Source organism: Equus caballus, chromosome 29, assembly GCF_041296265.1.
Source record: "Equus caballus isolate H_3958 breed thoroughbred chromosome 29, TB-T2T, whole genome shotgun sequence".
Lineage (NCBI taxonomy): Eukaryota > Metazoa > Chordata > Mammalia > Perissodactyla > Equidae > Equus > Equus caballus.
This window is the reverse complement of record NC_091712.1, coordinates 17,564,071-17,575,934: the sequence shown is the minus strand read 5'-3', so window position 1 is coordinate 17,575,934 and position 11,864 is coordinate 17,564,071. Positions and strand designations below refer to the sequence as shown.

Below are 11,864 nucleotides of genomic sequence, written 5' to 3'. Positions count from 1 at the left end.
GCCTCCCAGAAGAAAATTAAATCCTCTCTGAAAGAAGGTAACATCATCCAAACTCTCTATGATTTTTCATTCACAATGTCCAACATTCAATGAAAAAATTACCAGACACATGAGGAGACAGCAACAAATGGAACAAAACAAAGCAGAAAGAGATAAAATAGAAATACTGAGGTGATCTGGATGTTAGAGTTAACAGACACGGAATTCTAAATAGCTGTGATCAACAGTTCAAGGAAAAAAATGGAAAAGATGGAGAATTTCACTGAAGAACTGGAATCTATAAGAAGGAATCAAATGGAACTCCTAAAACTGAAAAACACAATCACAGAAATTAAGAATTCAGTTGTTTGAACAATGCTATTACACAGCAGAAGACAGGTTCAGTGACTTGAAAGAGGAATGAGTAAAAAACCTCCAGGGAGAAGCAGCACAGAGGGGGAAAAATGCTCTTTTAAGCTTAACAGATATATAGGAACCAGTAAACATGTCTAAAATACAAGAAATTGGAGTCCTAAATGGACAGATAGGAGGAAATAGAGAAGAAGCAGTATTTGAAGAAATAGAAGCTGAAACATTTTCAGAGCTGACAGAGTTAAGAAGCTTGGGTTATGCCACTTTGGAAGATGCCTGTGGGGCTGGGTGCTGAGTCCTTCAACAGCTGTTAGTATAAGATGCACCTCTCAGGAGAGCGTTAGTCCCAGGTCATCACACTACTCCCCACTTCCTCCTTATAACGATGTCATCAGCAGATGAGGAGACTAAGGCTGGAACTTAATTTCTCATCCAAGGTCACCAGCCACTGTAGCTGGGACTGAACTCAGATCTGCTGGACTTCAGTCCTCTGCTACGAACCACTCTGCTGTCCCCCTTCTTGGAGTGGCACGTTTATTAGTTTTATTCCTGATACGTTGCTTAGATAATCCCTACAGAGAAAACAAGACTTCTAATGGGGGCAGGCAGGCTTGGGGAAGACAACTCCAGGAAATATTCTGGAGGACAGGAACACCTGGCTGGGTGCCCCAGGGGCAAGTAGGAGGCCCCAAGAGGGTGACAGTTGAGGAAAGACAGCAGCAGATGGGAGGAGATTCCAGAGGAGAGATGGAGGCCCATGCATTTGATCCTTTCAATGTTTTTGGGTTTTTTTCTGACAGCTGGTCTTGTGTTCAGGAAGAAGAAACTCGTTTCTGCCTTCGCCTCCCTGCTGCATGACCCCCTCATCCTTCCAGCACTCAGAACTCTGCTACGGTCTAGTTCAGCCACATTATGGCTTAAATAGGCTTAAATGAGTTGACCTGGGAGACACCCTCCACTCTAACACAGCTTCCATAGGGACATGTGTTCTGATTCCAACGGCCCACTTACAAGTGACCTATGAACACATCAGTCTTAAGTCAGCATCTGCCTGTACATGAGAAGTATTAGTACCAGATGATAACTTCAGTCTCATTGCAAAGCTGACACGATTAACTACCAAAGGAGCGTGGGAAACCAAAGGCATTGGATTCTAAAGAGACAGAGAGAGAATCTTGCAGGTTGCAGGGGGTAGGAGATTTCCCTGAAGGCCAAGGGAGTGTCGGGTCAGCTATGAAACATGGGGGGGTTCTGACAGACCCAATAAAGGACAGCAAAGAAGAGCAGCTGTGCAGGTACAAGACTGAGAGGGGCAAGGGGCTCGCTGTCACCTCTGGGGAGCTTAGGCGTGGTCCTCTGCAGGCCGCGGGGCACTGTCTTCCCTGGTTTCTGATCAGACATGGGGGTGGGGCTCTGACTGAGCCTGGCACACCATAGGCAGCAGTTTGCTTTGCTGTTGAGCATGTGGTAGAGGCTGCCATGGCCTCCTGGGCCCTCCTCCACGCCTGCCCCGGGAGCCTGGCTCCTTCTGCCCGCTCACCACAGCCAAGACTCCTGCTCATGTTGGTCCAGTTCCAGAAATATTTATGAGGCCTGGTCAGGCGCCAGCCCGTGCCCTACACACTGAGGAGATGGAGGACAGTAAATGGCAGCCATACCTTCCAGTCTCCTGGGAAGAGGATGGCAGGGTGGGAGGTGCCCTACCAGCTGAGCATCAGGGCCAGTACAGCCAGGGGAGCTGCTGGAGAGAAAAGGAACGAGAGGGAGGGAACGTTACATGAGGGAAGCCCAGAGTTTCAGAGCGCAGGAGCCTGGGGACAGGAGCCCTGCCCCTCCTCCACTTGGCCTTTCTCACCCACCTCCTGAGGAAAGACGCAGGGCAGTGGTTCAGCTCCCACGCTCGAGAGAGGGGAGCACTGCCAGGCAGAGTCTAGCTTCTCACCCAGGAATTTAAGTTTCACGTCCTACACTTACCAGCTTTTTCTAAGTCTGTTTCCTCGTCTTTAAAGTGGAGATGACAGTAGAGTCGGTTCTGCCACGATATGACATATGTCTTCCTAAAAAACACTGCTCTCTGCAAAATCCCACAATAAAAACTGCAGGGCTTATGGAGAAAATGGGGTTAGAGGCATGACACCCAAGAACTTTGTCAGTGATGTGTAAAGTAAGATAGGAACCTAATAAAAACAGTAGCGTGGATTAACACACATTCAATGGCTAAGAAATACATGACTGACTGCTACAAATAAGCGTGGCACTCCACCTTGTGGGAACGGGCGTGGCTCTGTGAGTTACTGTGAAGTCTGGAGGGGGTACCTGCATTGGGGGAAGAGCGGGACACCAGATGCCAGGGGGCTCCTGGTCCGTGGGGAGCCGAGGGGCAGGTGGGTGTGTGAGGTGCAGCCTCCTGCATTCGCCCAGTTTTGTGTGGGTGGGACAGAATCACACGGAAGCAAATGCAAAATTCACGTTATGCTTAAATTGCTCCCTAATATGTCAATTATTTTGGAATAAATTCTCATTTTTAAACAAGTGTTACAGCAGAACTGGCTGCACTAACTACCTCATGGGGGGATGTCATGAGGACTAAACTGGATAATTCATCTGAGTGTTGAACCCAGTGTCTCATAAGTAGTAAATAATTGTTGTTAGTGTAATGAATATACATCAAATTATTATATTTCCAAAAATCAAAAAGTGAATCAATGAATGCAAGAGTGGCCGGCTGTGGAGTAGGGAGTGGGGGGCGGGGGGATTTATCTCGGGGAAGAGAAACTTCCTTGAGGAGTCCTAGCAGCAGGCTGTGCTGTGTCCTGGGACCAGAAGGACAGCTCGCAGGCTCCTGCCCTGTTAATATGAGAATGGTCCAGGGACACATCTACCCACCATCCCACAGGCCTTGCTGCCTCGAATTTATCTGTTGTAGATCAGGAATTTGGCAGGGCTCGGCCAGGTGATTCTTCATCAACAGAGCTGACTCCGTGTTACTCAGCTAGCAGACGGGCTGGTCTGGAGGGTCCATGACTCCGTCATTCACACTTCTGTTGCCTTCGCGGGGATGGCTGGGACTGCCAGTCAGCCCCCACACGTACCTCCCCAGGAGAGTCAGACTGCTTTTGGGTTCCAAGGGCCAGGAAGTGGATATTGCAAGGCTCCTTCTTACCTGACCTTGGAAGTCCCAGAACATCATTTCTGCTGCATTCTATTGGTCAAGCCAGTTAGCCCATCCCAGATTCAAGGGCAGAAGAGTTGGAGTCTAACTTTCCATGGGAAGAGTGGCAAAGACCCTGGGGCCACCTTTGATCTACCACACTGCCCTTGAAAACTCAGCTCCAGCACCGTTGCCAGAACATGTGGGTGGAGCCTTCTGCTGTGGTCAGCCCTCCTTGGGTGCTCCCACCATTTACTGTGCTTATTTCTGCCATAATATGTGGCACTCTGTGCTGCACACATTGGTTCACCTAATGTTGTCCGGGGGCTGCAGCCTCCTATGGAGTAGGGACTAGGTGTCATTCCAGGCTAGGATCTGGAGTGTTCTTTTATGGTGTCTGGCAGTTGAAAGGCCCTTAATAAAGCTTGAGTAAATGGATGAACGAATAAACTAACAAACAAAAAAGGACCACATCTCCTTCTTGTTCAAAGATTCTGGTGCCTCAAGAGCAGGAACCACGGCTATTCCCCTTGTGGTCACAGCTCATAGTACAGTGCCCCCGACACTTAGTCAATACTTAATCACCGTTTGTTGGAGACCCAAACACATATGTCTGCACACTGGGCCCCGCTCTCCAGCTGGGGGGAGAGGCCTGTGCTGTGGTCCAGCAGGATGAGGAGCAGATTTTCAGCCGTAGCCTGAAGCTGAGGCACGTTGAGCTGAAATCAAGCCCTGAGCGCCGGGACCTCCGGTACCAGTGGGTGGGGGTGGGCGGGGCCAGGAATTACAGCAGGTCGTTACTGTGAGACCAAGAGAAAGGGACAAAGGAAAACCGGACTACGGGGTGAGGGGCAAAGATGACCTAGAAGTCAGCTCTCCTGCTGCCGGAGGGTGTCCCGGAGAGCAGTGAGCATGCGCACACACAGGGTGCCGATGTTGACCAAACTGTTCCACGAAGACCTGCCTGTTCACGCTGGCTACACCCAGCACAAAAGAAAAACAGCTCGGGGTTTCGGGGTTCGGTTCGAGTGAGAAGCTTTGGAAAGAGGAACTGGCCACAGAAAAGGAGCATTTAGCAACGTGGGAGCTGTTAGTTACCGTGAGCAGTAAACCAGGTGTTGACTGGGTGACTATTTTAAGTCTAATTTAATTTAGCACTTGGATCAGGTGAGTGCTATTTATAAGGCGAGATACGACTGAGGCCCGGGTGTTGGAGCCGGCGGGAGCCCCTGCAGCCTGTGGCTGTCGCGCAGTCAGCGCAGCTCCCAGGTCGGGCTCTGCCGCAGGAGGCCCGGCCCTGCCGCAGACCGTCGGCCAGCGCCGAGCGCTCCGAAGCCCTCAGCCCGCAGCTAACAGCTCTGCTGGAGCTCTTGAATGAAGCCTCAGCCCCTGCTCTGCTGAGGCCTCTGCGTGGCTACAAGACGCGGGGCACAGAATGCGCTGCGAGACCCAGGCTTTGTCCTGCTTGGCCTAACCCTTCAGGAGAGACGAGATGAAATGGTTCGTCCCGGCTGGGTGACCCCCCTTCCTCACACAGGCCTTTGGTATCTTCCACTGGACACAAAGAACTGTCACACAGCCCCCTGAATGGAGCCGGGACCGAGCTGAGCTTTGTGACAGCCCGGCGTGCCTGGAAACCTGTGCTTCGGCTCCCCAGGCAGGCCCAGGTTGCCTGTGGGGACTTTTTCCAGAACAAATTGAAGATGTCCCCTCTGACTTGAGAGGCAGCCGCTGTGACCAGAGCCCAGCAGAGCAGAGCCACAGGCCTGGCGGGAGGAGGGCCGAGGCCTGCAGAATCCCACCAGCCACGAGCTGCCCACCAGGCAGCCAGGGGCCAGCAGGCCAGCAGCAGCCTCAGCAGAGGACGATTTCTTCAAAGAGAACCAAATGACACACAAATCAGAGTGGAGCGTGCAAACCAGCCAGCTCTGCTGGAGATGGCAGGGTGGCTTGGGGCTGGGTTCCTGAGAGCCAGGCTGTGGGAGATGCGGTGGAGACGCAGGGGTCCAGTTGAGCCCTCCTGGAGCAGCAGTAAATCTGGAGGCTAGCTAAGAGCTCACCCTCACCCCCACTCTGCAGGTAGAGACCTGGGACGCTGACCAGATGGACACAGGCACGTCCAGAGGGAACTCAGCACCACACGCAATGCTGGCGTCGTAAACAAGGCTAGCACAGCCAGCGTCTGGAACAGGCTGAGCGGGGCCCACCGCCTGGCAGACAGCGTATCATTTCCTGAGCCTCCCTGGCGAGGTGCCCACCCCTCCCATTAGCGCCGTCCCTCCCAGCCTGGCAAGGAGATGGTGACACATTCTAAATTGGACCTGTCCCTTTTCTGTTTGTGAGATGTGAGACTGCTCACAGGGGACCCAGCCCCACATTCTGATTGAGGGTCTGCCCAGGATTCCAGGCCCAGATAGCCAGGTGTGGATGAGCTGGGACCGGGCCTCGGGAGGGTCCAGTGCTGCTTCAGTTGTCCCAGGGCAGGGGGGACAGGGAAAGGTTGGAGGCAGAGCAATTCCAACTGAAGCTTTTCTCTTGCCCAGGAAAAGGCAAGCCCCTGACGCGTGTTTTTCCTTTGTCATCTTTAATTCATTACCTGGCGGAGATGAAACTGGAGGCCTATGTTTTTTGAAGGGTTTTTTCTTTGTCATCAAATGGTGGTAAGTGGCCTGCCTTTCTGAGTGCACGCATACAATTCCCAGTTCCCAAAGTGGCACCATGGCGTGACCAATTCTGGCTCCCTGAGGGCCGGGGACACAGCTTTGCTGTTTGGAAATGTCGGCCTGGTCTCCTCGGCTTCCCTCCTGTCCCCATTGCTTCGGAAAAGCGGGCCTGGGAGGAAGCCTGGGCCATCCAGGGCCTGCTGACCTTCTCAGAAAGGGTCCTTAGCCGCGGACACGCAGCCCCGCTTTTGCTGTTTGCCTGGTTTCCAATGTCTGCTCCTAATGGGGAGAGTGGTCCTCTCTGCTTCCTGAAAGCAGGAGTAGGAGGAGGGGGGGGAGCGGGGGCGGCAGAGAGGCCATCCAAAGCCACCATTCTCTCCCCTCCGGAGGCGCGGGCCAGTCACCCTCCCGACCAGCATTTACCTCCAGGCAGAATGTCCTGACCACTTGCTCACATCCGTTCTCTCCTGCTGTCTTTGTGACAGTATTTCTAACTGTCACAAGGTGTGATGCACACACCTTGCTCTCGGAGAGATTTATGGAGACCAGTGGCTTCTTTTTCCCTCGGTGGGAATGGCTGGCCCGGAGCTCTCTGAGCTGTTCCTATAAAGCTGTCGGGACCTTCACTGAACAATGATCCTGTATATTGGCAGGCCCCACCCCCTTCCTCACAGCTCTCTTCCCCAAAGAAAGCCTCTTTTCTCTCTTTCTCTCATCTTTTGAGTTCATACCTCAGGGGGGCTGTAAATGGGCCCCTGGGCCTGAGACACGGATCAATGGGAGTTAACGAATTCAGAGTAAGAGAGTGGCGTGTGTGTGTGTGTGTGTGTGTGTGTGTGTGTGTGTGTGTGAGAGAGAGAGAGAGAGAGAGACAGACAGAGACAGAGAGACAGCGACAGCAGCAGAGACTGTGCACACATCGTGTAATCACGTCTTGCTCCTTTGGACTATTTAAACATTTATACAAAAAAAGTTAGAATAATAGATCCATGCTAACATTATATATCAACAGTAATTTAAACAATAATGAATCCAACATGGCTATTAAGAAATGTCCTGGGGCCGGCTCCAGGGCCGAGTGGTTAAGTTCGTGTGCTCCTCTGTGGCGGCCCAGGGTTCGGATCCTGGGCACGGACACAGCACCGCTCATCAGGCCACGTTGAGGCGGCGTCCCATATCCCACACTAGAAGGACCTGCAACTAAGATATACAACTGTGTACAGGGGCAGTTTGGGGAAATAAATCAGAAAAAGAAAAAAAAAAGATTGGCAACAGTTGTTAGCCCAGGTGCCAATCTTTAAAAAAAAAATAAAAAAAAGAAATGTCCTCAGGCCAGGGGCCGGTCGGGTGGTGCAGTGGTTAAGTTCGCCGGGTGGTGCAGTGGTTAAGTTCGCACGTTCTGCTTTGCTGGCCCAGGGTTCACTGGTTCAGATCCCAGGTCCAGACATGGCACCACTTGGCAAGCCATGCTGTGGTAGGCATCCCACATAGAAAGTAGAGGAAGATGGTCATGGATGTTAGCTCAGGGCCAGTCTTCCTCAGCAAAAAGAGGAGGACTGGCAGTAGTTAGCTCAGGGCTAATCTTCTTTAAAAAAAAATATATAAAAAAAAGAAAATACATCTTTAAAAAAAAAAAAAGAAAGAAATGTCCTCAGGCCAAAAACTGCTAATGCGTATGCAGCTCACTATGTGCCAGGAACTGTTCCGAGCACTTTATATACATGAACGTGGGTTAAGTAACCTCACCACAATCCCACAAGGTTAGTACTGTTACTATTTACCCCACTTTACACTGAGGAACCTAGAAAGTGTAAGCTGTTGAGGATCTTTGGGGTAGTTTGGCAGAGCAGGGTTGTGACATCTGGACTGTCTAAGTGACTTGCCATGTGCTTAACTGAAATTCTCATTTTTTCAAGGGTCCTACGCTGATTGAAGCCCTTGGAACATCACTGTGAAAGGGCTGCCATGTTGTGAATGACCAGAGGAAGATAAGGGACTAGAGTAAGTGACAGTTGTTAAAGGCTTGCTCCAAAGTGGGTTGTCAACAGGAAAAAGAGTCCCATGGTCACTGAAGACTAGGAAATGCTCAGTTTCTTTATTGCAGGACTTCTCAGAGGATTTAACGTACTAATGTGCACTGTGACTCTTTTAGAAGGAAACAGAAAATGAAGCATTTCCTCAGCTTGTTAGACCACTTTGTGAGGAGACACTCATGGGACCAGAATTCCATGGAATACACTTTGGGAAACCCTTAGTGTCTGACCTAATCAATCTTTCCACTTTTAAGGTGACCGTTGGCCCAATGTGGCCTGGACCTTGAAGCATCTCTGGTTGCCTCTTAGCTGTCTGGTTGTCTGGAGAGACCTAAGGAGGATTTGGATCTGCCATTTGGAGACAGCAGCATGGGGGAATCTCAGCACCTGCTCTGTCTTGTGAGTCCCCTCCCCACACCCTTACTTCGGGCCACTGTGCCTAGAAGAGAGGTGCTGGTTATCAACGGTCCCCAGCAGCAAAGTGCCAGGCTCCGCTTTTTCTCTACACAGCGCCCCCACCAGCAAAGGGATGACAAGCGCATTGATTTCCTTAGATTAGGGGCCCCTACGATTCAAGAACTTCACGTGTGTTTACAGCAGAGCCTGTCTGTGTGAACACCAGCCGTGCTTCCCCACAAGGAGCAGCACTATTGGGGAATTGCTGGCCATGAACTCCAGGATACTCAGCTACTTCACTGGGAGGGTCATTCATGGCAGGCAGGCAGTGCAAGAGAGTGAGGCCAAAAGGACCCCACCGGGAGCTGCATAACTTCTGGGCTGGCAGGAAGAAAACTTGAATGGGGGCGTCTCACTGCCAGCAGCTCCATAAAACACTTATGTACACGAGTGTACTTTGAAGCCCTCCCCAAAACCAGTCATCGGCCATCTCACAGAAGCTGCCTTTGGAATGCTCTCACACCCGACCTCTTCTTATTGCTTCTCCAGGTACACAATTATCCCCTTTGACCAAGGTAAGTGGTCTTCTTGCTTCTCTTCTTGCTCAACTCCTGGAGCCACTGCCAGATTAATCTTCCTAAAACATTATTTTCACCATGTTTACTTTTATCCTTAAAAACTTTGAATGTCAGTTTGAATATGACTCAAAACTGTCCATTCTATGTTATTCCCACTCTTCTGCTGCATGGGGGCCCTGATCCAGCCAAGTATTACTCCTCTCTCATATTTGCTATCCATTGAAAAGTCTGGGTGCATTCCTGGTCAGTCAACTTTGGTTATGTCCATTTCCAGCCTCAAGCATCCTTCCAAGAGTGATGTCAGCAGGAATGATGGAGTGAAGTTCTCTGAAAATCGTCTCTTCCATAAAAGCAATGAGAACAAATGGCAAAAATCAATAGAATCAATTTTTTCAGAACTAGGAAAATTAACCAAAGGCTGGCAGCGATTGGGAAGCTGAAAAAAATGTCATTTACCGGAAAAAATGACAGAATCTCAGTAAGAACAGCGAGCTCTATGGTGTTTTAACTTGCCTCCTTCTCATCCCCACTCCCCAGTTCCACGGTAGCCTTGAGAACCTACAGCCTGCAATCTCAATGCAAAGCAGCAGCTGGCAGGAAGGTCAAGGCCGCATTCCCACACCTATCTGTTCGTACCCTGGAAGACCCCACTTGCAAGACTTGTCTCTACTTGGCCTGACCTTGACCTGAGCTCGCCCAGTGCAAACCATCTTTTCCTTTGCCTCCTTGGTGTTCCTTGAACAGCCAGGCACACTCTCATCTCAGGGCCATTACTGCTGCCTGGAGCGTCCTCGCTTTCACTCCCTACCTCCTTCAAGTCCTGGCTCAACCGTCACCTTCTCAGAGAGGCGCTCCCAGACCACACTGTTGTAATTTGCAACCCCACCCATGGGAAACTCCTATTTCCCTTCCCTGCTTCATTTGTCTCCAGAGCACTCGTCACTTCCTAACACGCTATATATTTCATTTATTTATTAGGCTTGTCATATGTCTCTCCCACTGGAATGTAAGCCAACATGAAGGTGGGCTTTTGTTTCCTTTCGTGCTCTATCTCCAGCACCTAGAACAGTGCCAGGCACAAAATTAGTGCTCAGTATATGTTTATTAAAAGAATAAATGAATGAAAGTTTGGAAAAGAACATTGGCAGAAATGCTGCACTATCTTGTTAAGTTTAGCCTGAAGGTGCTTGGTAATTAACTATAATACTAAAAAGAGACTGGAACTTATTTGCAGGTGAAACTGGTCTCTGGGTCCTAAATGAACTCTTCCAGGCCTAAAACCAATATTCTGCTTCCATCAGCACCTCCATGCTGGGCACACAACACATTTTTGTTGATTTATTTGAGCCCAAAGTTTGGCCTTTCTCCAGGAATTTATAAGAATACAGAAGTCCTCAGGAATCCTTGTGACCCATTGAAGGAAGAGATTATGTCTAAAGGAAGGTGACTTGTTTTTGTTTTGGTTTGATTTGACAAACAATCCCTTCAGAAGTGATACCCTAAATAAACGGGTTCCCTTGGAGGACAGCCTGCATTCCAGCAAGAATGCTATAACTTTGCTTCTAGAAAAATTTTCATAGTGAGTAGGATATTTCTGTAAAATCTTACACAACGGCAAATTTTTACTTTTGGAAGGAGGGCTTGATTTTGCAAATGACTCAAAGTCCCTAAAAACAAAATCTAGTGAGTCAAATGGCTGAGCAGTTTGGAACCCCCTGAACGGGTCGACGTGTGATGGGAGTTGAAGGTTGAGCGCTCACTGCTTTGCGGTCTCTGCTCCCATCTTGGTGGTCTGTGCCCTGAGCCGCTGCTGCCGCTGGAGCGCTGGCAGCAGTCAAGCCTAATCTTTCTCCTTGTACCTTGGGGTAGAGGGTTCCTTGGGACGATGAGGGACACAGAGGTGGGGATGACACCCTGACACCAGGTGGGCTTTGAGGGAGCAAAGGGTGGCAAGTTCTCTCCACGAGCCTCAGCAAGAGCTGTTGGCGGACAATCAAAGGAAAGCTTTTTGTATTTTGAATAAAAAAACCACAGTGTTTTTCAGATGCCAATAACTTCCTGGTTTGTCCTGCATAGTTCAAAGAAACGAGCTCGGGCCATGTCTGTGTGTGGTTGACCATACTGCTGGGGACAGACAAGCTGACCCAGTACCCACCGTGATCCCACCTCCTTCTGCATTTTTCAACCGTGCTCTGTATTTCCAAGATCCCATAGTCTTCTCCAAAAGACACTGAGTGCTGAGTGGGAATGCTGGGGAAATGGCTTCCCAGGAGACAATAGAAACTGTCCCAAAACTATAGTGAGCAGAGGAGTGCTAAGACTTTCTGTTTCTCCCTTCTCAGACTTTCTTTTTTTTTTTTTCCTTAAAGATTGGCACCTGAGCTAACAACCATTGCCAATCTTTTTTTTTTTTCTGCTTTTTTCTCCCCGAATCCCCCCAGTATATAGTTGTATATTTTAGTTGTGGGTCCTTCTAGTTGTGGCATGTGGGACGCCACCTCAATGTGGCCTGATGAGCGGTGCCGTGTCTGCGCCCAGAATCTGAACCGGTGAAACCCTGGGCCGCCAAAGCAGAGCGTGCAAACTTAATCACTCGGCCACAGGGCCAGCCCCAAGACTTTCTTTTCTTAAAAGATTAGGTTTCCAGACCAAGATGGAGTAGACACACTTCTATCTGTTCCTCTTGTTGAGT

The 11,864-nt window shown here is 50.0% G+C and overlaps 1 long non-coding RNA gene across 1 annotated transcript; it reads left to right on the top strand.

The window, feature by feature from the left end:
* Positions 1–4,320: 4,320 nt before the first annotated feature.
* On the top strand, positions 4,321–10,311 carry LOC111771195 (uncharacterized). The gene is made up of 6 exons (XR_011433867.1): positions 4,321–5,581; positions 6,046–6,162; positions 8,082–8,166; positions 8,453–8,597; positions 9,144–9,169; positions 9,447–10,311. It is a non-coding gene; the product is annotated as an uncharacterized lncRNA (long non-coding RNA).
* The last annotated feature ends 1,553 nt before the right edge of the window (positions 10,312–11,864 follow it).